The following is a 24,298-nucleotide window of genomic DNA, read 5'->3' on the forward strand; positions in this document are numbered from 1 at the left end:
CTTGAGAATGACCTCAGATTGAGGTCGAAATATCGACTAAATAAAATTTAAAATATATACATATATATAAAATCTATTCGGGTTTTAATCTGAATATATATGTATATGGCCTCGAGCTCGTTAAATATTTAAAATTTATAAATCTAAGGCCGAAAATAATCAGAAGATAGTTAAAGTTAAAGTTAAAGTGAAAGTTAAAGTAAAGTTAAAGTGAATGTTAAAGCGAAAGTTAAAGTTAAAAATAAAGTTAAAGTTAAAATTAAAGTGAAACTTAAAGTTAAAGTTAAGGTTAAAGTTAAAGCTAAAGCGAAAGTTAAAGTTAAAGTTAAAAATAAAGTTAAAGTTAAAGTTAAAATTAAAGTTAAAGTTAAAGTTAAAGTTAAAGTTAAAGTTAAGGTTAAAGTTAAAATTAAAGTTAAAGTTAAAGCGAAAGTTAAAGTTAAAGTTAAAAATAAAGTTAAAGTTAAAGTTAAAGTTAAAATTAAAGTTAAAATTAAAGTTAAAGTTAAGGTTAAAGTTAAAGTTAAAGTTAAAATTAAAGTTAAAGTTAAAGTTAGAGTTAAAGTTAAAGTTAAAGTTAAAGTTAAAGTTAAGGTTAAAGTTAAAGTTAATATTAAAGTTAAAGCTAAAGTTAAAGTTAAAGTTAAAGTTAAAGTTAAAGTTAAAGTTAAAGTGAAAGTTAAAGTAAAGTTAAAGTGAATGTTAAAGTTAAAGCGAAAGTTAAAGTTAAAGTTAAAAATAAAGTTAAAGTTAAAATTAAAGTGAAAGTTAAAGCTAAAGTTAAAGTTAAAGTTAAAATTAAAGTTAAAGTTAGAGTTAAAGTTAAAATTAAAGTTAAGGTTAAAGTTAAAGTTGAAGTTAAAGTCAAAGTTAAAGTTAAAATTAAAGTTAAGGTTAAAGTTAACGTTAAAGCGAAAGTTAAATTTAAAAATAAAGTTAAAGTTAAAGTTAAAGTTAAAATTAAAGTTAAAGTTAAAGTTAAAGTTAAAGTTAAAGTTAAAGTTAAAGTTAAAGTTAAAGTTAAAGTTAAAGTTAAAGTTAAAGTTAAAGTTAAAGTTAAAGTTAAAGTTAAGTTAAGGTTAAAGTTAAAGTTAAAGTTAAAGTCAACGTTAAAGTTAAAGTTAAGGTTAAAGTTAAAGGTAAAGTTAAAGTTAAAGTTAAAGTTAAAGTTAAAGTTAAGGTTAAAGTTGAAGTTAAAGTTAAAGTTAAAGTTAAAGTTAAAGTTAAAGTTAAAGTTAAAGTTAAAGTTAAAATTAAAGTTAAAGTTAAGGTTAAAGTTAAAGTTAAAATTAAAGTTAAAGTTAAAGTTAATGTTAAAGTTAAAGTTAAAGTTAAAGTTAGAGTTAAAGTTAAAGTTAAAGTTAGAGTTAAAGTTAAAGTTAAAGTTAAAGTTAAAGTTAAAGTTAAAGTTAAAGTTAAAGTTAAAGTTAAAGTTAAAGTTAAAGTTAAAGTTAAAGTTAAAGTTAAAGTTAAAGTAAAGTTAAAGTGAATGTTAAAGTTAAAGCGAAAGTTAAAGTTAAAGTTAAAAATAAAGTTAAAGTTAAAATTAAAGTGAAAGTTAAAGTTAAACTTAAAGTTAAAGTTAAAGTTAAAGTTAAAGTTAGAGTTAAAGTTAAAGTTAAAGTTAAAGTTAAAGTTAAAGTTAAAGTTAGAGTTAAAGTTAAAGTTAAAGTTAAGGTTAAAGTTAAAGTTAAAGTTAAATTTAAAGTTAAAGTTAAAGTTAAAGTTAAAGTTAAAGTTAAAGTTAAAGTTAAAGTTAAGGTTAACGTTAAAGTTAAAGTTAAAGTTAAAGTTAAAGTTAAAGTTAAAATTAAAGTTAAGGTTAAAGTTAAAGTTAAAGTTAAAGTTAGAGTTAAAGTTAAAGTTAAAGTTAAAGTTAAAGTTAAAGTTAAAGTTAAGTTAAGGTTAAAGTTAAAGTTAAAGTTAAAGTCAACGTTAAAGTTAAAGTTAAGGTTAAAGTTAAAGTTAAAGTTAAAGTTAAAGTTAAAGTTAAAGTTAAAGTTAAGGTTAAAGTTAAAGTTGAAGTTAAAGTTAAAGTTAAAGTTAAAGTTAAAGTTAAAGTTAAAGTTAAAGTTAAAGTTAAAGTTAAAGTTAAAGTTAAAGTTAAAGTTAAAGTTAAAGTTAAAGTTAAAGTTAAAGTTAAAGTTAAAGTTAAAGTTAAAGTTAAAGTTAAAATTAAAGTTAAAGTTAAAGTTAAAGTTAAAGTTAAAGTTAAAGTTAAAGTTAAAGTTAAAGTTAAAGTTAAAGTTAAAGTTAAAGTTAAAGTTAAAGTTAAAGTTAAAGTTAAAGTTAAAGTTAAAGTTAAAGTTAAAGTTAAAGTTAAAGTTAAAGTTAAAGTTAAAGTTAAAGTTAAAGTTAAAGTTAGAGTTAAAGTTAAAGTTAAAGTTAGAGTTAAAGTTAAAGTTAAAGTTAAGGTTAAAGTTAAAGTTGAAGTTAAAGTTAAAGTTAAAGTTAAAGTTAAAGTTAAAGTTAAAATTAAAGTTAAAGTTAAAGTTAAAGTTAAAGTTATAGTTAAAGTTAAAATTAAAGTTAAAGTTAAAGTTAAAGTTAAGGTTAAAGTTAAAGTTAAAGTTAATATTAAAGTTAAAGCTAAAGTTAAAGTTAAAGTTAAAGTGAAAGTTAAAGTAAAGTTAAAGTGAATGGTAAAGTTAAAACGAAAGTTAAAGTTAAAGTTAAAAATAAAGTTAAAGTTAAGATTAAAGTGAAAGTTAAAGTTAAAGTTAAAGTTAAAGTTAAAGTTAAAGTTAAAGTTAAAGTTAAAGTTAAAGTTAAAGTTAAAGTTAAAGTTAAAGTTAAAGTTAAAATTAAAGTTAAAGTTAGAGTTAAAGTTAAAGTTAAAGTTAAGGTTAAAGTTAAAGTTGAAGTTGAAGTTAAAGTTAAAGTTAAAGTTAAAGTTAAAGTTAAAGTTAAAGTTAAAGTTAAAGTTAAAGTTAAAGTTAAAGTTAAAGTTAAAGTTAAAGTTAAAGTTAAAGTTAAAGTTAAAGTTAAAGTTAAAGTTAAAGTTAAAATTAAAATTAAAGTTAAGGTTAAAGTTAACGTTAAAGCGAAAGTTAAATTTAAAAATAAAGTTAAAGTTAAAGTTAAAGTTAAAATTAAAGTTAAAGTTAAAGTTAAAGTTAAGTTAAGGTTAAAGTTAAAGTCAACGTTAAAGTTAAAGTTAAGGTTAAAGTTAAAGGTAAAGTTAAAGTTAAAGTTAAAGTTAAAGTTAAGGTTAAAGTTAAAGTTGAAGTTAAAGTTAAAGTTAAAGTTAAAGTTAAAGTTAAAGTTAAAATTAAAGTTAAAGTTAAAGTTAAAGTTAAAGTTAAAGTTAAAGTTAAAGTTAAAGTTAAAGTTAAAGTTAAAGTTAAAGTTAAAGTTAAAGTTGGAGTTAAAGTTAAAGTTAAAGTTAAAGTTAAAGTTAGAGTTAAAGTTAAAGTTAAAGTTATGGTTAAAGTTGAAGTTGAAGTTAAAGTTAAAATTAAAGTTAAAGTTAAAGTTAAAGTTAAAGTTAAAGTTAAAGTTAAAGTTAAAGTTAAGGTTAAAGTTAAAGTTAAAATTAAAATTAAAGTTAAAGTTAAAGTTAAAGTTAATGTTAAAGTTAAAGTTAAAGTTAAAGTTAAAGTTAGAGTTAAAGTTAAAGTTAAAGTTAGAGTTAAAGTTAAAGTTAAAGTTAAAGTTAAAGTTAAAGTAAAGTTAAAGTGAATGTTAAAGTTAAAGCGAAAGTTAAAGTTAAAGTTAAAAATAAAGTTAAAGTTAAAATTAAAGTGAAAGTTAAAGTTAAAGTTAAACTTAAAGTTAAAGTTAAAGTTAAAGTTAAAGTTAGAGTTAAATTTAAAGTTAAAGTTAAAGTTAAAGCTAGAGTTAAAGTTAAAGTTAAAGTTAAGGTTAAAGTTAAAGTTAAATTTTAAGTTAAATTTAAAGTTAAAGTTAAGGTTAAAGTTAAAGTTAAAGTTAAAGTTAAAGTTAAAATTAAAGTTAAGGTTAAAGTTAAAGTTAAAGTTAAAGTTAGAGTTAAAGTTAAAGTTAAAGTTAAGGTTAAAGTTAAAGGTAAAGTTAAAGTTAAAGTTAAAGTTAAAGTTAAAGTTAAAGTTAAAGTTAAAGTTAAAGTTAAGGTTAAAGTTAAAGTTGAAGTTAAAGTTAAAGTTAAAGTTAAAGTTAAAGTTAAAGTTAAAGTTAAAGTTAAAGTTAAAGTTAAAGTTAAAGTTAAAGTTAAAGTTAAAGTTAAAGTTAAAGTTAAAGTTAAAGTTAAAGTTAAAGTTAGAGTTAAAGTTAAAGTTAAAGTTAGAGTTAAAGTTAAAGTTAAAGTTAAGGTTAAAGTTAAAGTTGAAGTTAAAGTTAAAGTTAAAGTTAAAGTTAAAGTTAAAATTAAAGTTAAAGTTAAAGTTAAAGTTATAGTTAAAGTTAAAATTAAAGTTAAAGTTAAAGTTAAAGTTAAAGTTAAAGTTAAGGTTAAAGTTAAAGTTAAAGTTAAAGTTAATATTAAAGTTAAAGCTAAAGTTAAAGTTAAAGTTAAAGTTAAAGTTAAAGTGAAAGTTAAAGTAAAGTTAAAGTGAATGGTAAAGTTAAAACGAAAGTTAAAGTTAAAGTTAAAAATAAAGTTAAAGTTAAGATTAAAGTGAAAGTTAAAGTTAAAGTTAAAGTTAAATTTAAAGTTAAAGTTAAAGTTAAAGTTAAAGTTAAAGTTAAAGTTAAAGTTAAAATTAAAGTTAAAGTTAAAGTTAGAGTTAAAGTTAAAGTTAAAGTTAAGGTTAAAGTTAAAGTTGAAGTTAAAGTTAAAGTTAAAGTTAAAGTTAAAGTTAAAGTTAAAGTTAAAGTTAAAGTTAAAGTTAAAGTTAAAGTTAAAGTTAAAGTTAAAGTTAAAGTTAAAGTTAAAGTTAAAGTTAAAGTTAAAGTTAAAATTAAAGTTAACGTTAAAGCGAATGTTAAAGTTAAATTTAAAAATAAAGTTAAAGTTAAAGTTAAAGTGAAAGTTAAAGTAAAGTTAAAGTGAATGTTAAAGTTAAAGCGAAAGTTATAGTTAAAGTTAAAAATAAAGTTAAAGTTAAAATTAAAGTGAAAGCTAAAGTTAAAGTTAAAATTAAAGTTAAAGTTAAAGTTAGAGTTAAAGTTAAAATTTAAGTTAAAGGTAAGAGTTAAAATTAAAGTTAAAGGTAAAGTTAAGACATCGACAAAGTAGGAAATGGAAACAGCACCTTTTCGACCCACAAATATTTGACATTATCTGGAAGGACGCCATAGTACGAGAATCGCATGCGGAAGACCAGTCGGTTCAAATCACTAAGTTGCTATGTATGGCATGTGATGCTGCCATGCCCAGAAGTCGCGGAAAAGCACAGCGCACTCCGGTATATTGGAGGAATGACGAAATTGCGGAAGAGCGTAGAAAATGCCACAAAGCACGAAGAATAGGGCAGAGGGCACGCTCATCACCACGATATGCAGAGCTACACAGCACCTATGTCGCACAAAGAAAGGCACTTAAAAATGCCATAAAAAAGAGCAAGAAGTTATGCTTTAGGGTACTGCTGGATAATGTCGACCTAGATCCTTGGGGATCAGCCTACAGAACTGTGATGGCCAAAGTTAAAGGACCGATATCACAGCAACCTACGTGCCCGATACTGATGAATATTATTGTTGAAACACTTTTCCCGGCGCAAGATCGCTGGACTTATCCAAGCGAGGATCTAGAAAGTACGGAAATTCAGCAAATTACAGAGCAAGAGGTGCTGGACGCTGCAAAAAGAGTTGCTGATAACAAATGCCCAGGACCCGACGAAGTACCAAACATAGCCCTTAAAGCCGCGATTACAACTAGGGCTACATTATTTACTGATCTTTTTAATGCCTGTATGCAAGAAGGCGTGTTCCCTCGCCCGTGGAAACGACAAAGACTTGTCCTATTGCTGAAACGTGGTAAACAGCCGGACCAACCATCCTCATATAGGCCACTTTGTATGCTGGATTCCCTAGGGAAGATTTTCGAGCGTATAATTAGTGAGCGCCTACAGCTGACTCTAGAAAGACCAGGTGGCTTATCGAATAGTCAATATGGATTTCGCAAATCAAGATCCACCGTAGATGCAATACAAACAGTCGTCAATATAGCTAGAGAAGCTATCTCTGGAGGCCAAAATAAAAGGAAGTTCTGTGCACTGATTATGTTGGACATCAAGAATGCTTTTAACACTGCGAACTGGATGCAGATAATGGCAGCGCTGCAAAGCTTCGGCACTCCACCTTACTTACGCAGAATTATAGGTAGCTATCTTAAAGACAGAGTACTTCTTTTTGACACGGATCAAGGAGCTAAAGAGTACAAAATCACAGGAGGCGTCCCACAGGGATCTGTTCTCGGTCCAACGCTTTGGAATGTAATGTATGACGGGGTGCTAAAGATTGATCTACCAGAAAACACGCAAATTGTGGGATATGCTGATGATATTGCAGTGGTAGTAGTGGCCAAGAAACTGGACCTGCTTCAAGCATTATGTAATGACGCCGTAGCAAGAATAAAGGAATGGCTGACCAATACAGGACTGGAGTTGGCTAGCCAAAAGACGGAAGTGGTATTAGTAAGCTCCAAACGGTCGGCGAACGAGTTAGTCTTAACTGTCGGGGATCATCAAATCACCTCAAAGGATTCCTTAAAATACTGAGGAGTGCACATTGACTCTAAGTTAACTTTCAAAGAGCACTTCAGAGCGGTGGGGGAGAAAACTACCAAAGTTAATGGATCACTTATGCGAATAATGCCTAACATTGGTGGTCCGAGCTATTGTCCACAGTAACCAGCTCAATAATACTATACGTAGCACCAGTGTGGTATGGATCTAAACAGACCCATCAAAAATATATATTAGCAGCGTACCGACTTGCTTCTTTAAGAATAGCAAGTGCTTATCGGACGGTGTCCGACGACGCGATCCTGGTTCTAACCCGGAAAATCCCAGTGGACTTACTGGCAAGCGAAATGGCCGATCTGTATAACACTAATATCGAGCGACCATCTGAAGAAGACAAGAAAAGAGCAAGGACACAAACAATAGCTAAGTGGCAAGAACGGTGGGAGGCCTCGAGTAAAGGGCGTTGGACTTTTACACTAGTTTGGAACGTAGCTCAATGGAATGAGCGGAAGCACGGCGAACTGAACTACCTCAGGTATGGATTTAATGTTCAGCGATTGTTTTTGTAAATCTCTGAGTCTTTCAAATTTGTTAGTTTGTGTCTTCTTAGCTTTTGTTGTGAGATTATCTATTAGGAGTCTTTCACTGTCGAAAAATATGGCCGCATCTTCCGTATCAAGTTGTTGGTGTAGTTTATTTTTTATGGTATTTACCTCATTTTCCTTTAATTTCCGCAGTTCATGCTTACTTCTTATTATAATACTCAAAAGTTTGTTCTCTGCATTTCTCAAATATGAGTGGTTTTGTAATACCACACAGACAGACATACCGACAGATATTCAATGGCTTCTCTCTTTAGGTCCCAAGTTCTCTTTACCAATGATAAATGAAGGTTTCCCATTATTTAAATTAATAGCAGACGGAGAGGACTGTATTCAGACCATCCAAGACAAGGAACAGCAAGAAATTGAGAGAAATAACTTTACTTCACTAATAAGGGATCACTTAAAAAAACCGAAAATCAGTGAGCGTGACAGATTTATTTTAGATACCCTACAATCGGCAAAGATGTTCCTTAAGAAGAACAACGACTTATTGGTTCTGAATGCCGACAAAGGTAATGCTACAATCTTGATGAAAAAATCAGATTATGAAATGAAGGTGCAGCAAATGGTTAATGACATTTCTGCATATCGCATTTTGAAGCGTGACCCTACCAATAAGTTACAAGAAAAAAATAATGAAATTGTTGAGAAATTATTCAAGAATAAAATGATAGATACAAAAGAGAGATATAAACTTTTGAGTAAAACGGCTAACGCGCCAAGATTATATGGTCTCCCAAAGATCCACAAGGAAGGAGTTCCCCTAAGACCCATTTGTTCGTCTGTTAACTCCCCTTCGTACAGTTTATGTAAATATGTTGTTAACGTCCTCAAAAATATTACGAAATCATCAAAATATAATGTCAAAGACGCTATTGAATTCAAGAATAAAATAAAAGACACGCACATATTTGATGATGAGAGTCTAGTATCATTCGATGTTGTTTCGCTATTTCCCAGTATTCCTGTGGATCATGCCTTGGAAATTATATCGTCCAAATGGAATCTGATAGAACCCCATACAACTCTGACCAAAGAACTGTTCTTGGGAGTCGTGCGTTTTTGTATTAAAGAAAATAGGTATTTTAAAGTCAACAATAAAATATATGAACAGCGTGTAGGAATGCCGATGGGGTCACCGGCATCGCCGGTCATAGCAGACATAGTAATGGAGGAATTGCTAACAAAATTTGAAGAGGATGCGTCTCAAAAGCCCCGTTTGCTAACAAAATATGTTGACGATCTGTTTGCCATTGTGAAAACGAATTCAGTGGAAGACATGATAAATCTATTAAACAGCTACAATAGAACTATCAAATTTACATTTGAAATTGAAAAAGATGGATTACTACCATATCTAGATACGCTGGTAGTAAGAAAGCATAATAAGTTATCCTTTGATTGGTACAAAAGACCCACTGCATCGGGCAGATTGATAAATTTTTATTCAAAGCACGACAAATCAACCATAGTCAACACAGCCAAAAACTTTATCAAGAGAGTTTTATCAATCAGTGATACGATATACCATGGAAAAAATATAGAAATCATTACGAAAATTCTGAAAGACAACGATTTTCCTTTAGGTCTAATAAGAGGCTATATTCACGACTATTTTACAAAAGCTAACACCAATCAAACCTTTAATGACAAAACTAATAAAATATATAAGACATCCACGCATGTTCCGGGGCTATCAAATAGAATGAAATATTCCAAAATGTATGACCGTGAGAGATTTAAAATAGCATTTACTTATAATAATACCGTCCAGAAAATATTCAGTAATACAAAAAGCAAAATAGAAAAATATGACAAATCGGACGTTATATACCGGATTCCTTGCAAAAATGACGGGCCCTACGTATGCCCGAAGGTATATGTTGGTACAACTAAGTCCAGATTAAAAACAAGGATTTCCGCCCATAAATCAAATTTAAAAAATCGCGACCACCCTAATGAAAACAAAACAGCTTTAAGTCAGCATTGCAGAGAAACCGGGCACACTCCAGATTTTGAGAACGTAGCAATAAAGGAGAAGCATTACAACAAAAGATACACACTTGAGATGTTGTTTATTATTAACGAACTGAGAGAGAAACGAATGAACTACAAAGCAGATACGGAAAAATGCGCGTCGGCATACCGCCAACTGATCAACAGGAGCAACAGGAGAGCACTATGAGAGTTTCGCCTATTATTTAGTTAGTTTAATGTATTGCTGTTTGTGTAAAAATTTGTTTACCATTACTGTATATTTTTTGGATGTTTACTTTTTCGGTTCTATTGCCTTCTTGTACTTATGTTTAATATTGTAAAATTAGTCGACAAGCTACACCCAAGAGTGTAAGTTTATAAATAGGTTTTTATATTATTTATGATTTTAATGTTTCATGTTTGTTTTTTACAGTCTTGAGAATGACCTCAGATTGAGGTCGAAATATCGACTAAATAAAATTTAAAATATATACATATATATAAAATCTATTCGGGTTTTAATCTGAATATATATGTATATGGCCTCGAGCTCGTTAAATATTTAAAATTTATAAATCTAAGGCCGAAAATAATCAGAAGATAGTTAAAGTTAAAGTGAAAGTTAAAGTAAAGTTAAAGTGAATGTTAAAGTTAAAGCGAAAGTTAAAGTTAAAGTTAAAGTTAAAAATAAAGTTAAAGTTAAAATTAAAGTGAAAGTTAAAGTTAAAGTTAAAGTTAAGGTTAAAGTTAAAGTTAAAGCGAAAGTTAAAGTTAAAAATAAAGTGAAAGTTAAAGTTAAAGTTAAAATTAAAGTTAAAGTTAAAGTTAAAGTTAAAGTTAAGGTTAAAGTTAAAATTAAAGTTAAAGTTAAAGCGAAAGTTAAAGTTAAAGTTAAAAATAAAGTTAAAGTTAAAGTTAAAATTAAAGTTAAAATTAAAGTTAAGGTTAAAGTTAAAGTTAAAGTTAAAATTAAAGTTAAAGTTAAAGTTAGAGTTAAAGTTAAAGTTAAAGTTAAAGTTAAAGTTAAAGTTAAGGTTAAAGTTAAAGTTGAAGTTGAAGTTAAAGTTAAAGTTAAAGTTAAAGTTAAAGTTAAAGTTAAAATGAAAGTTAAAGTTAAAGTTAAAGTAAAAGTTAAAGTTAAAGTTAAAGTTAAAGTTAAAGTTAAAGTTAAAGTTAAAGTTAAAGTTAAAGATAAAGTTAAAGTTAAAGTGAAAGTTAAAGTTAAAGCGAAAGTTAAAGTTAAAGTTAAAGTTAAAGTTAAAGTTAAATTTAAAGTTAAAGTTAAAGTTAAAGTTAAAGTTAAAGTTAAAGTTAAAGTTAAAGTTAAAGTTAAGGTTAAAGTTAAAGTTAAAGTTAAAGCGAAAGTTTAAGTTAAAGTTAAAGTTAAAGATAAAGTTAAAGTTAAAGTGAAAGTTAAAGTTAAAGCGAAAGTTAAAGTTAAAGTTAAAGTTAAAGTTAAATTTAAAGTTAAAATTAAAGTTAAAGTTAAAGTTAAAGTTAAAGTAAAAGTTAAAGTTAAAGTTAAAGTTAAAGTTAAAGTTAAAGTTAAAGTTAAAGTTAAAGTTAAAGTTAAAGATAAAGTTAAAGTTAAAGTGAAAGTTAAAGTTAAAGCGAAAGTTAAAGTTAAAGTTAAAGTTAAAGTTAAAGTTAAATTTAAAGTTAAAGTTAAAGTTAAAGTTAAAGTTAATGTTAAAGTTAAAGTTAAAGTTAAAGTTAAAATTAGAGTGAAAGTTAAAGTTAAAATTAAAGTTAAAGTTAAAGTTAAGGTTAAAGTTAAAGTTAAAGCAAAAGTTAAAGTTAAAGTTAAAAATAAAGTTAAAGTTAAAGTTAAAATTAAAGTTAAAGTTAAAGTTAAAGTTAAAGTTAAGGTTAAGGTTAAAGTTAAAATTAAAGTTAAAGTTAAAGCGAAAGTTAGTTAAAGTTAAAAATAAAGTTAAAGTTAAAGTTAAAGTTAAAATTAAAGTTAAAATTAAAGTTAAAATTAAGGTTAAAGTTAAAGTTAAAATTAAAGTTAAAATTAAAGTTAAAAATAAAGTTAAAGTTAATGTTAAGGTTAAAGTTAAAGTTAAAGTTAACGCGAAAGTTAAAGTTAAAGTTAAAAATAAAGTTAAAGTTAAAATTAAAGTTAAAATTAAAGTTAAAGTTAAGGTTAAAGTTAAAGTTAAAATTAAAGTTAAAGTTAAAGTTAAAAATAAAGTTAAAGTTAAAGTTAAAGTTAAGGTTAAAGTTAAAGTTAAAGCGAAAGTTAAAGTTAAAGTTAAAAATAAAGTTAAAGTTAAAGTTAAAATTAAAGTTAAAGTTAAAGTTAAAGTTAAAGTTAAAGTTTAGGTTAAGGTTAAAGTTAAAATTAAAGTTAAAGTTAAAGCGAAAGTTAGTTAAAGTTAAAAATAAAGTTAAAGTTAAAGTTAAAGTTAAAATTAAAGTTAAAATTAAAGTTAAAATTAAGGTTAAAGTTAAAGTTAAAATTAAAGTTAAAGTTAAAGTTAAAAATAAAGTTAAAGTTAAAGTTAAGGTTAAAGTTAAAGTTAAAGTTAAAGTTAAAGTTAAAGTTAAAAATAAAGTTAAAGTTAAAGTTAAAGTTAAAATTAAAGTTAAAATTAAAGTTAAAGTTAAGGTTAAAGTTAAAGTTAAAATTAAAGTTAAAGTTAAAGTTAAAAATAAAGTTAAAGTTAAAGTTAAAGTTAAAATTAAAGTTAAAGTTAAAGTTAAAGTTAAAGTTAAGGTTAAAGTTAAAATTAAAGTTAAAGTTAAAGCGAAAGTTAAAGTTAAAGTTAAAAATAAAGTTAAAGTTAAAGTTAAAGTTAAAGTTAAAATTAAAGTTAAAGTTAAAGTTAAAGTAAAAGTTAAAGTTAAAGTTAAAGTTAAAGTTAAAGTTAAAGTTAAATTTAAAGTTAAAGTTAAAGTTAAAGTTAAAGTTAAAGTTAAAGTTAAAGATAAAGTTAAAGTTAAAGTGAAAGTTAAAGTTAAAGCGAAAGTTAAAGTGAAAGTTAAAGTTAAAGCGAAAGTTAAAGTTAAAGTTAAAGTTAAAGTTAAAGTTAAAGTTAAAGTTAAAGTTAAAGTTAAAGTTAAAGTTAAAGTTAAAGTTAAAGTTAAAGTTAAAGTTAAAGTTAAAGTTAAAGTTAAAGTTAAAGTTAAAGTTAAAGTTAAAGTTAAAGTTAAAGTTAAAGTTAAAGTTAAAGTTAAAGTTAAAGTTAAAGTTAAAGCTAAAGTTAAAATTAAAGTTAAAGTTAAGGTTAAAGTTAAAGTTAAAGTTAAAGCGAAAGTTAAAGTTAAAGTTAAAAATAAAGTTAAAGTTAAAGTTAAAATTAAAGTGAAAGTTAAAGTTAAAGTTAAAATTAAAGTTAAAGTGAAAGTTAAAATTAAAGTTAAAGTTAAAGCGAAAGTTAAAGTTAAAGTTAAAGTTAAAGTTAAAGTTAAAAATAAAGTTAAAGTTAAAGTTAAAATTAAAGTTAAAGTTAAAGTTAAGGTTAAGGTTAAAGTTAAAATTAAAGTTAAAGTTAAAGCGAAAGTTAAAGTTAAAGTTAAAAATAAAGTTAGAGTTAAAGTTAAAATTAAAGTTAAAATTAAAGTTAAAATTAAAGTTAAAGTTAAGGTTAAAGTTAAAGTTAAAGTTAAAATTAAAGTTAAAGTTAAAGTTAGAGTTAAAGTTAAAGTTAAAGTTAAGGTTAAAGTTAAAGTTGAAGTTGAAGTTAAAGTTAAAGTTTAAGTTAAAGTTAAAGTTAAAGTTAAAAATAAAGTTAAAGTTAAAGTTAAAGTGAAAGTTAAAGTTAAAGTTAAAGTTAAAGTTAAAATAAAAGTTAAAGTTAAACTTAAAGTTAAAGTTAAAGTTAAAGTCAACGTTAAAGTTAAAGTTAAGGTTAAAGTTAAAGGTAAAGTTAAAGTTAAAGTTAAAGTTAAAGTTAAAGTTAAAGTTAAAAGTTAAAGTTAAAGTTAAAGTTAAAGTTAAAATTAAAGTTAATGTTAAAGTTAAAGTTAAAGTTAAAGTTAAAGTTAAAGTTAAAATTAAAGTTAAGGTTAAAGTTAAAGTTAAAGTTAAAGTTAAAGTTAAGGTTAAAGTTAAAGTTAAAGCGAAAGTTAAAGTTAAATTTAAAAATAAAGTTAAAGTTAAAGTTAAAATTAAAGTTAAAGTTAAAGTTAAAGTTAGAGTTAAAATTAAAGTTAAAGTTAAATTTAAAGTTAAAGTTAAGTTAAGGTTAAAGTTAAAGTTAAAGTTAAAGTTAAAGTCAACGTTAAAGTTAAAGTTAAGGTTAATGTTAAAGGTAAAGTTAAAGTTAAAGTTAAAGTTAAGGTTAAAGTTAAAGTTAAAGCGAAAGTTAAAGTTAAAATTAAAGTGAAAGTTAAAATTAAAGTTAAAGTTAAAGTTAAAATTAAAGTTAAAATTAAAGTTAAAATTAGAGTTAAATTTAAAGTTAAAGTTAAGGTTAAAGTTAAAGTTAAAGTTAAAGTTAAAGTTAAAATTAAAGTTAAAGTTAAAGTTAAAGTTAAAGTTAAAGTTAAAGTTAAAGATAAAGTTAAAGTTAAAGGTTAAGTTAAAGCTAAAGTTAAAGTTAAAGTTAAAGTTAAAGTTAAAGTTAAAGTTAAAGTTAAAGTTAAAGATAAGGTTAAAGCGAAAGTTAAAGATAAAAATAAAGTTAAAGTTAAAGTTAAAATTAAAGTGAAAGTTAAAGTTAAAGTTAAAGTTGAAGTTAAAGTTAAAGTTAAAGTTAAAGTTAAAGTTGAAGTTGAAGTTAAAGTTAAAGTTAAAGTTAAAGTTAAAGTTAAAGTTAAAGTTAAAGTTAAAGTTAAAGTTAAAGTTAAAGTTAAAGTTAAAGTTAAAGTTAAAGTTAAAGTTAAAGTTAAAGTTAAAGTTAAAGTTAAAGTTAAAGTTAAGGTTAAAGTTAAAGTTAAAGCGAAAGTTAAAGTTAAAGTTAAAAATAAAGTTAAAGTTAAAGTTAAAATTAAAGTTAAAGTTAAAGTTAAAGTTAAAGTTAAAGTTAAGGTTAAAGTTAAAATTAAAGTTAAAGTTAAGGTTAAAGTTAAAGTTAAAGTTAAAGCGAAAGTTAAAGTTAAAGTTAAAAATAAAGTTAAAGCGAAAGTTAAAGTTAAAAATAAAGTTAAAGTTAAAGTTAAAATTAAAGTGAAAGTTAAAGTTAAAGTTAAAGTTAAAGTTGAAGTTAAAGTTAAAGTTAAAGTTAAAGTTAAAGTTAAAGTTGAAGTTAAAGTTAAAGTTAAAGTTAAAGTTAAAGTTAAAATTAAAGTTAAAGTTAAAGTTAAGGTTAAAGTTAAAGTTAAAGCGAAAGTTAAAGTTAAAAATAAAGTTAAAGTTAAAATTAAAGTTAAAGTTAAAGTTAAAGTTAAAGTTAAAGTTAAGGTTAAAGTTAAAATTAAAGTTAAAGTTAAAGTTAAAGTTAAAAATAAAGTTAAAGCGAAAGTTAAAGTTAAAAATAAAGTTAAAGTTAAAGTTAGAGTTAAAGTTAAAGTTAAAGTTAGAGTTAAAGTTAAAGTTAAAGTTAAGGTTAAAGTTAAAGTTAAAGTTAAGGTTAAAGTTAAAGTTAAAGTTAAAGTTAAAGTTAAAGCGAAAGTTAAAGTTAGAGTTAAAAACAAAGTTAAAGTTAAAGTTAAAATTAAAGTGAAAGTTAAAGTTAAAGTTAAAATTAAAGTTAAATTTAAAGTTAAAGTTAAAGTTAAAGTTAAGGTTAAAGTTAAAAGTTAAAGTTAAAGTTAATATTAAAGTTAAAGTTATAGTTAAAAATAAAATTAAAGTTAAAGTTAAAATAAAGTTAAGTTAAAGTTAAAATTAAAGTTAAGGTTAAAGTTAAAGTTAAAGTTAAAATTAAAGTCAAAGTTAAAGTTAAAGTTAAAATTAAAGTTAAGGTTAACGTTAAAGTTAAAGTTAAAGTTAAAGTTAAAGTTAAAGTGAAAATTAAAGTAAAGTTAAAGTGAATGTTAAAGTTAAAGCGAAAGTTAAAGTTAAAGTTAAAAATAAAGTTAAAGTTAAAATTAAAGTGAAAGTTAAAGTTAAAGTTAAGGTTAAAGTTGAAGTTAAAGCGAAAGTTAAAGTTAAAGTTAAAAATAAAGTTAAAGTTAAAATTAAAGTTAAAGTTAAACTTAAAGTTAAAGTTAAGGTTAAAGTTAAAGCGAAAGTTAAAGTTAAAGTTAAAAATAAATTTAAAGTTAAAGTTAAAATTAAAGTTAAAGTTAAAGTTAAAGCGAAAGTTAAAGTTAAATTTAAAGTTAAAGTTAAGGTTAAAGTTAAAATTAAAGTTAAAGTTAAGGTTAAAGTTAAAAGTTAAAGTTAAAGTTAAAAATAAAGTTAAAGTTAAAGTTAAAGTTAAAAATAAAGTTAAAGTTAAAGTTAAAAATAAAGTTAAAGTTAAAGTTAAAATTAAAGTTAAGGTTAAAGTTAAAGTTAAAGTTAATATTAAAGTTAAAGTTAAAGTTAAAGTGAAAGTTTAAGTAAAGTTAAAGTGAATTTTAAAGTTAAAGCGAAAGTTAAAGTTAAAGTTAAAAATAAAGTTAAAGTTAAAATTAAAGTGAAAGTTAAAGTTAGAGTTAAGGTTAAAGTTAAAGTTAAAGCGAAAGTTAAAGTTAAAGTTAAAAATAAAGTTAAAGTTAAAGTTAAAGTTAAAGTTAAAGTTAAAATTAAAGTTAAAGTTAAAGTTAAAGTTAAAGTTAAAGTTAAAGTTAAAGTTAAAGTTAAAGTTAAAGTTAAAGTTAAAGTTAAAGTTAAAGTTAAAGTTAAAGTTAAAGTTAAAGTTAAAGTTAAAGTTGAGGTTAAAGTTAAAATTAAAGTTAAAATTAAAGCGAAAGTTAAAGTTAAAGTTAAAAATAAAGTTAAAGTTAAAGTTAAAATTAAAGTTAAAATTAAAGTTAAAATTAAAGTTAAAGTTAAAGTTAAAGTTAAAATTTAAGTTAAAGTTAAAGTTAGAGTTAAAGTTAAAGTTAAAGTTAAGGTTAAAGTTAAAGTTGAAGTTGAAGTTAAAGTTAAAGTTAAAGTAAAAGTTAAAATTAAAGTTAAAGTTAAAGTTAAAGTTAAAGTTAAAGTTAAAGTAAAAGTTAAAGTTAAAGTTAAAGTTAAAGTTAAAGTTAAAGTTAAAGTTAAAGTTAAAGTTAAAGTTAAAGTTAAAGTTAAAGTTAAAGTTAAAGTTAAAGTTAAAGATAAAGTTAAAGCTAAAGTTAAAGTTAAAGTGAAAGTTAAAGTTAAAGCGAAAGTTAAAGTTAAAGTTAAAGTTAAAGCTAAATTTAAAGTTAAAGTTAAAGTTAAAGTTAAAGTTAAGGTTAAAGGTAAAGTTAAAGTTAAAGTTAAAGTTAAATTTAAAGTTAAAGTTAAAGCGAAAGTTAATGTTAAAGTTAAAAATAAAGTTAAAGTTAAAATTAAAGTTAAAGTTAAAGTAAAAGTTTTTGTTTTTTTTTTTTTTTTTGTTGTGTTTGTATTTCGTGGAAGGAGGAAATGCTTTATGCACTGACCGGGATATTTAAGCCTCACTGCGAGACTCTCCGAGTGTAGGACTCCCTTCTTCCATGAAGGCCTACCCACTAAAACCTAACCTCCCACGGCCCGCGCTAATCCCCGTACCTGGGACCGCGTTTAGCATTACTTCGGGTACGGGTGCGCGCTACGTGAGCTCTATGGCTACTCTCACGCTAATGGGCTAGGCATCCGTCTTTCGTTTACTGGTAAGTATATGCCTCACATATGTGCTGACCGTATCCCATCTGTCTCCTCGACAGGTCATGTTATTAATGACACTGCCCGGGGATAGGTCGCCTCCTTCGCTGATGGGAGAAGTGCCTGCATTCGAAGAAGGTGTAGCGTACATCGTCTATTTCCCCACAGTACAGGCAGCTCGGGCTATCAACCTTACCCATTCTGTGTAGGTATTTGCGGAAGTAACCATGTCCCTTTAGAAACTGGGTCAGGTAAAAGTCTACCTCTCCGTGCGGTCGCTTCAACCATGAGTTCAGTTCAGGGATTAGTTCCCTAGTCCACTTTCCTACGATGCTGTTGCTCCACTGATCTTGCCAACGTCGGATCGATTCTTCTCGCGCCTGCATGGCAACAGCAGCTCTACTTGCTTGCGATCCGTTGTCATATATTGTTTTTCTTTCCTCAACGAGAAGATATATCGGTATGGTTCCCGCAACGACCAGGACAGCTTCAGCTGTTACCGTGCGGTAAGCCGAAGATATTCGCAGCGCCCCTCTGCGTTGGACCGAGGTGAGGGCGACTCGGTTCTTCCGGTATTTCATTGCGTTCGCCCAGATTTCTGCACCATATAAGAGTATAGAATCCGAGGCTGATGCAAGCAACTTCCTTGTGTATGGCTTTGTGCCACCTGTGTTTGCCATTAATCTACTCAACTGCGCTATTATGCGCGCAGCTCTTTCGCAGGCCCCTCGTGTGTGATACGAGAAGTTGAGTTTGCTGTCTAACCTCACTCCCAGATATTTCGTTGAAGCGAGTGTTTCTATTGGCTGGTCCCCAACCATCATGTTCCTGGTAGTGGGAATACGTCTCTATGTGAGGATGAGGATCTCCGTTTTGGCTGTTGCTAACTGGAGACCGTGCTCAGCCATCCACCTATTTACATTACGCAGACCTGGTTTAATTTTAGCTGTGCCAGCTCGCAGCTTGGTGCTGTTATCACAGCTGCCACGTCGTCTGCAAAGGCAACGAGGAAGGTGCTTTCTGGCATGTATAATCGAAGAAGACTGTCGTAAGTTATATTCCAGAGATCGGGACCTAGTACCGAACCCTGGGCTGCTCCACCTGTTATTTTTACCTATTTTTGACCGTTAGTACTTTCATATATTAGATACCTCTCTCTTAGGTAGTCCCTTAAAATTTCTAACAAATATTGCGGTACTTTGAAAGTGCTTTCTAGTGCCTCAAGCATGTCCTCCCACCTAGCTGAGTTAAAAGCGTTTTTGACGTCCAGCGTGGCCAGCAACACTATAGGTCTTGCTCTGTGGCACGCTGTCTCGGTGTTGAAGACATGAGCGATAACCTTATAGAGTTTGAGGATTAAAATAAATTTATATATATAATACATACATATTATCTGAAAAGAAAAATTATAATTATACTGAAATGAATTAATTTCTAATACTTACATTATAAATATTTACCTTTTACTTACCTTTGAAATATTTACCTATATGAAATATTTGCTTAAAATTACTTACCTTTATTCTATACTCACCCTTTTTGGAATACCATGTATATTTACCTGTTTGAAGAACCCTGTAAATAAGAAATTTAATTACTGTTTAGCGTACACATATCTATGTATACCCACATACATATGTATGCTCTCAGCAAAAGAAGTAAACGGTCCAGTGGAATGTGCTGGGCCGTTGTAAAGTTAGTTATTCGCCATCAACCTAACTAATCACGCCGCTAAATATAATAACTACGAAAACGTGAAAATTGTTAAATTAAATAATTCAACAAATAAAAATAAAATTTATATTTTTTATAGGTTTAACCTGAAAGTTATCGCGTTTTTTATTTGATAAAGTGACGTACTACCGCCCCTTAATCCCTCAGTGCACCAACTTCATAGTGCAAAAATTATACATGGTCCTTTGGTACCATACAGTGAACTAGCGACCTAGGAAATAGTGAAAATAATAATTAAATATTAATTACATTGAAAACAATATATTAAAACACTAAACACCGGTAGACGCGACGCGCTAACATATTAATCTAATACAAAGTGCTGAAAATATAAAAAGAAACACAATTTTTAAAATACTTAAAAAATACATTACAAGTGCTGAAAACATAGAAAGACAAACAAAAGTTTCAAAATACCTACGATATATACATTATATTAAAAATTATTAGAAATAAAATAAAAATACAAATTAAGTGAGAAATATTAAAGAATACAAATATACAAGTACAGAAAAAGTAAAAGCAACAAAAGTGCATCCAATTTTACTGAGAAAGTGAGTGAGGTGAAGTGAAGAACGCAAACGGTGACGCTACAGTGGCCAAGTTCTGAAAAAAAGACGGTGAAAATAAAAAAGGAATAAAAACCTAGAAATTATTAAAAAGAAAAAGAAGAGATATTATATAGAAAAAGTTGTCGAAAAACAGGAAGAAAAACAAAAGTTTGAAAATATTAAAAAAGGAAAGAACGTAGGAAAATAAAAAAATTTTTATAATAAAAAAAAAAAAACGTGGAGCGCTTGTTGAAAAAAATAAAAATAAAACCAAATTAGACATAATTTACAAAAAAAAAAAACGATTTTCAAAGTGGTTTGGAAACGCATCCACAAAGTTTTTAATTTTTAAACCACGAGCAGTAGACCTGCAAAAGTGGTACCCGGCAGCAAAACCGACGCAACAACAACGAAGCAGTACTGCCGCTAGCGCAACAGCATCAGCGACACCGAGCGACAACAACAACAACAATCCAGCAACAGAAAAATCAGGTGGTAAAAGCAAATATGCCAAAGTAAGTACACCTTGCCCAAAACATATGCATATATAAGTGCAGCGGAATTCCCCTAAGCAAATAATCGCACTCATCTACGGTAAAGTTGACAGGATCTTGGAAAGAATCCGTACAAAACACCGCTTTGCGCAAATCTCTCTCATTTAATAAAATTCCGCTAAGCTCTTCTTATATATACATAGGTATATTGGTAATACTCTCAAATTTGTGATTCTTACATATATCCATATATACTCATACCCATATCACATATTTACTTATATACCAACCCGCTGTAAGATTTGTCGGGTCTTATACTAGAATTTCCCCTTAAAATTTTACCGTATACCGTTTCTCACAGCCACCACAACAAATTTGCTCTCCTAGAATAAATTACTTTAGATATTGGTTGCGACTTACAAAAGTACAAAAGTTACATATATACACATATGTATTCGTCCCAAATCAAAAGGCAAACTCCGCCTTAAAACTGCAAAATAGTTAATGCTGTTTCGGTCCCTGAAACATTCAAAGTTAATCAGCGCATTATTGACTATCTCAATTCCTTTTAGGTGTACTTATTATAACACCATTTAATTTAGGTAATTTGCAAATTAACTCCGCCCAACACTATTTATTTCTGTTCGCTGAATATATATATTTGTATGCACATAAACATACTTGGACTTAGATGCGCTAAGACAAGTATTTCCCACCCTCACTTGTTTATGCAAATCCGGCTAGTCAAAAGTACAGTGGCCCTCAACTTATAAAAAACAACTCAAAATACAGTGGGTCAAAAGAACTCAAATCACCCTGAAACTTTTGATACAATTTTAGAACCCCTAAATCAACTTCTTCCTATTGAATTAAATTCACAATGGGCGGCACAGGTGAAGAAAAACCACAATCCCTTCTACCCCAAGCACCAAAGAAAACAAGAGCGAAATCTCAGAGTGACGAAGAGGAAGCAGCAATCTTTAATAAAAAATTCATGTTTGAAGCCACAAGATTAGAGAAATTTTGCGACAAGTGGTGGAACATTGCGGAAACTGACCACTCGGAAGCTGGCCTCAAGACCTATCTGGAGCAACTAAACAAACACATGGCTTTGGTGGACATGGCGAATGAAAACCTTCAGATGAGCAACATTGAAGAGACAATAAGGAAATCGAGTGAGGAAAGATACGACCACATCAACGATTCAGGATTAAATACGAGACTACGGATAAATGAGATCCTCAGTAGTATTAGGCCAGCCCCAGAAGAAGCTAGCAGAACCGATCCGACTCCGCTGGCAATGCTCCCCCCTTCTAATCATGCATGTGACACAGAGGTCTTCTACGGAGGATATGAAGACTGGCCATCCTTTAGGGACATGTTCACTGCAGTGTACATTAGTCACCCCAAACTCTCTCCTGCCCAAAAACTTTACCATTTGAGGCAAAAAACCCGAGGTAAAGTAGCCCTCCTTATTAAAAATTACCCGCTAATGACCAAAGTTTTGAGCTTGCGTGGAATGCATTAAAGCATCGATATGAAAACCGCAGAATTCTTGTCGACAACCAGCTCAAAACCCTCTTTAATATCCAACCCGTAACCAGCGAAAATGGTGAACGTATACAATATGTGCAAACCACAATCAATAATTGCCTCTCAACCCTTCAGGCAAACGGAGTATCCACAGCTAATTGGGACCCGATGCTAGTACATCTCTGCTCCTCCAAATTGCCAGACGAAACCCTAGCTTTATGGGAGCAATCCCTCAACTCTCGTAAGGAGTTACCTCTTTGGTCCGAATTGGACCAGTTTCTGACTACTCGGTATGAGGTGGTTGAACGCCTAACCACATATAGGCCTAACAAACCAAAGCCTAATCAATCGAATTTCACCCCGCGGTCTTCTACTCCTACTAATAACTCGTTCCACTCAAGGAACAAGACACACTCATTGCACACTGACCCAAAAAGGCAGGCTTCGTGCAAATTGTGCAACAGTAATCACTCGCTGATGAATTGTGTCAAATTTAAAGAGCTCTCAGTTCAAGATAGAAACAAATTCGTAAGGGAAAACAGGTATTGCCAGAACTGTTTGGCTTACTCCCACTCAGAAAGACAATGCAGAAGCAGTTTCACTTGCGTTTACTGCCAAAAGCGACACCACTCCCTCATACACTACTCAGCGAACAACCAAACGCAAAACAGCTGAAAACCGAAGAAAAATCTCGTCACATCTCACGTGACCATCGATGAAGAAAAGCCTTGTACCTCTCAACAAGCGGCATCGATGAACTCTGAGCTAGCTCCTCAAAACAGCACGAAGAACGTACTCTCACACTTCTCTAGTAGTAGAGAGCGAACCTTGCTCCCTACAGCAAACATTCCCGTGTTACACAAAGGAGAAACCTTTAATATTTGTGCTCTTCTGGACCAAGGATCCCAAAAAACTTTTGTAACCTCTAGAATATAAAAGCTACTTGGTCTACCCGTTCAAAAGACCAATTACGAAATATTGGGAATGGGCGGACGAACAGTCCAGAAAGCAGATAAGGTGTGCTCAATCACCATATGTTCTCCAGATCTCAATATTAAAATCGCAACTAATGCGATCATACTCCCTCAACTGACGCAATTCTTGCCAACGTTTAAAGTCTCTTATATAGACCTCAAAGAGTACTCAACACTCTCTCTAGCAGACCCCAACTGTTTCGCGCCTGCCAAGATAGATATGGTACTAGGTAGCGACATACTCCCTCAAATACTGATTCCGTGCCTCAAAACCAATGTAGCTGGAAGTTTAATAGCCCAGAACACAATCTTCGGGTGGATATTAAGCGGGCCACTTAAGGAACAGATCTCAACATTCTCAACTCAAGTAGTTGAAACGCAAAAGGAGTTCCTCGAAGACCTACTCAAAAGGTTTTGGGAACAAGAAGAAGTGCCATCGGCTTCCTCTCTCAAAGACGATGATCTAATATGCGAAGAGCTCTACAAAAGTACCACAATCCGAAGTGATGGCCGCTACGTAGTAAAACTCCCATTTAAAGACTCGTTTCCCAACTCAATAGCTTTAGGGCACTCTAGACCCGCTGCTCAGCAACAATACCTCAGCGTAGAACGAAGCATTGAGAAAAAACCAGAGCTTCGAACGACCTACTCCAACGTCTTAGCGGAATACTTAACCCTAGATCATATGGAGCCCACAACCCCTCGGGAAGTTATACGTGATGGAAAGTATTTCTCGTTTTACTTACCACATCATGCCGTACTCAAACCCAATAGTAAAACTACTAAAGTCCGAGTAGTTTTCAATGCATCCAAACGATCTCACTCCGGCATCTCACACAACGACGTGCTTCATACAGGTCCCGTTTTACAAAATGATTTAATGGTCGTTATACTCAACTGGCGACTCTACAAATATGTATTTAACGGCGACATTGAGAAGATGTATCGGAAAATATATGTCCACAAGGAAGATCAAGACTTCCAACGAATACTCTTTCGTCAATTTCCTCAAGGCCAAGTAGAAGATTTTAAATTAAAAACAGTAACCTTCGGTGTTAACTGTGCTCCCTACTTGGCGATTCGCACCCTGCAGCAGCTCACAGAAGACTGCAAAGCCGAACTCCCCCTCGCTACCAACGTTCTCCTGCGAGAGACCTACGTGGATGATATTCTCTCAGGCGGACATAACATACAGTCCATTCGCGAAACCATGACTCAGTTGATCGAAGCACTAAAGTCAGCAGGCTTCCCACTCAAAAAAATGACAGCGAACCACCCAGAAATATTGAAATCAATCCCCGAATCTGATCTTCTCGATGCGGACTTTCTAAAATTCCACGACTCAAGCTCCACAAAAACTCTTGGAGTACGCTGGAACGCACTCGAAGACTCCTTCTCTTATTCTTACAACCCCATATCAGACGCACACTCGGCAACCAAGCGATATATTCTCTCGTCCGTCGCGAAACTTTTCGACCCGGCAGGATGGCTATCGCCTATAATGATAGTAGCAAAAACTCTCCTGCAACAGCTCTGGATGGAAGTAACGGATTGGGATGAGCACGTCAAACCCGGTTCACTTCTCAAATGGAAATCCTTTACGGAAGACCTCTCAACAATTGGAGATATAAAAATTCCACGTTGGGTTCAATTCACCCCCAACGTGCCCACTCAGATACATGGTTTCTCCGACGCCTCTGAAAAGGCATATTGTGCCTGCGTCTATTTAAGAGTTCAATACAGCGATAACTCTATATCCTCTCACTTACTCGTAGCAAAAAGTAAAGTTGCACCCCTACAAACAGTGAGCCTTCCCCGATTAGAGCTCTGCGGAGCGTTACTCCTCTCAAAATTAGTAAAGCATATTCGAACTTCGCTTAAACTCACAGAGAGCAACTTGACTCTGTGGACAGACTCCTCCATAGTGCTGGCTTGGCTCGAAAAGCCACCACATACATGGAAAACCTATGTAGCAAACCGCGTATCCCAGATACTCGACAATGTCAGTAACGCAACGTGGCGACATGTACCCAGTGGAGAAAATCCAGCCGATTTGGGCACTCGGGGATGTCGACCCCAGGACTTGGTCGACTGTTCACTATGGTGGAACGGTCCAAGGTGGCTCGTACACTCCCTTCCTGACTGGCCGAAAGATAGCCATCATATTGACTCACCCC

Source organism: Eurosta solidaginis, chromosome X (genome assembly GCF_040869045.1).
Source record: "Eurosta solidaginis isolate ZX-2024a chromosome X, ASM4086904v1, whole genome shotgun sequence".
NCBI classification, from domain to species: Eukaryota; Metazoa; Arthropoda; class Insecta; order Diptera; family Tephritidae; genus Eurosta; species Eurosta solidaginis.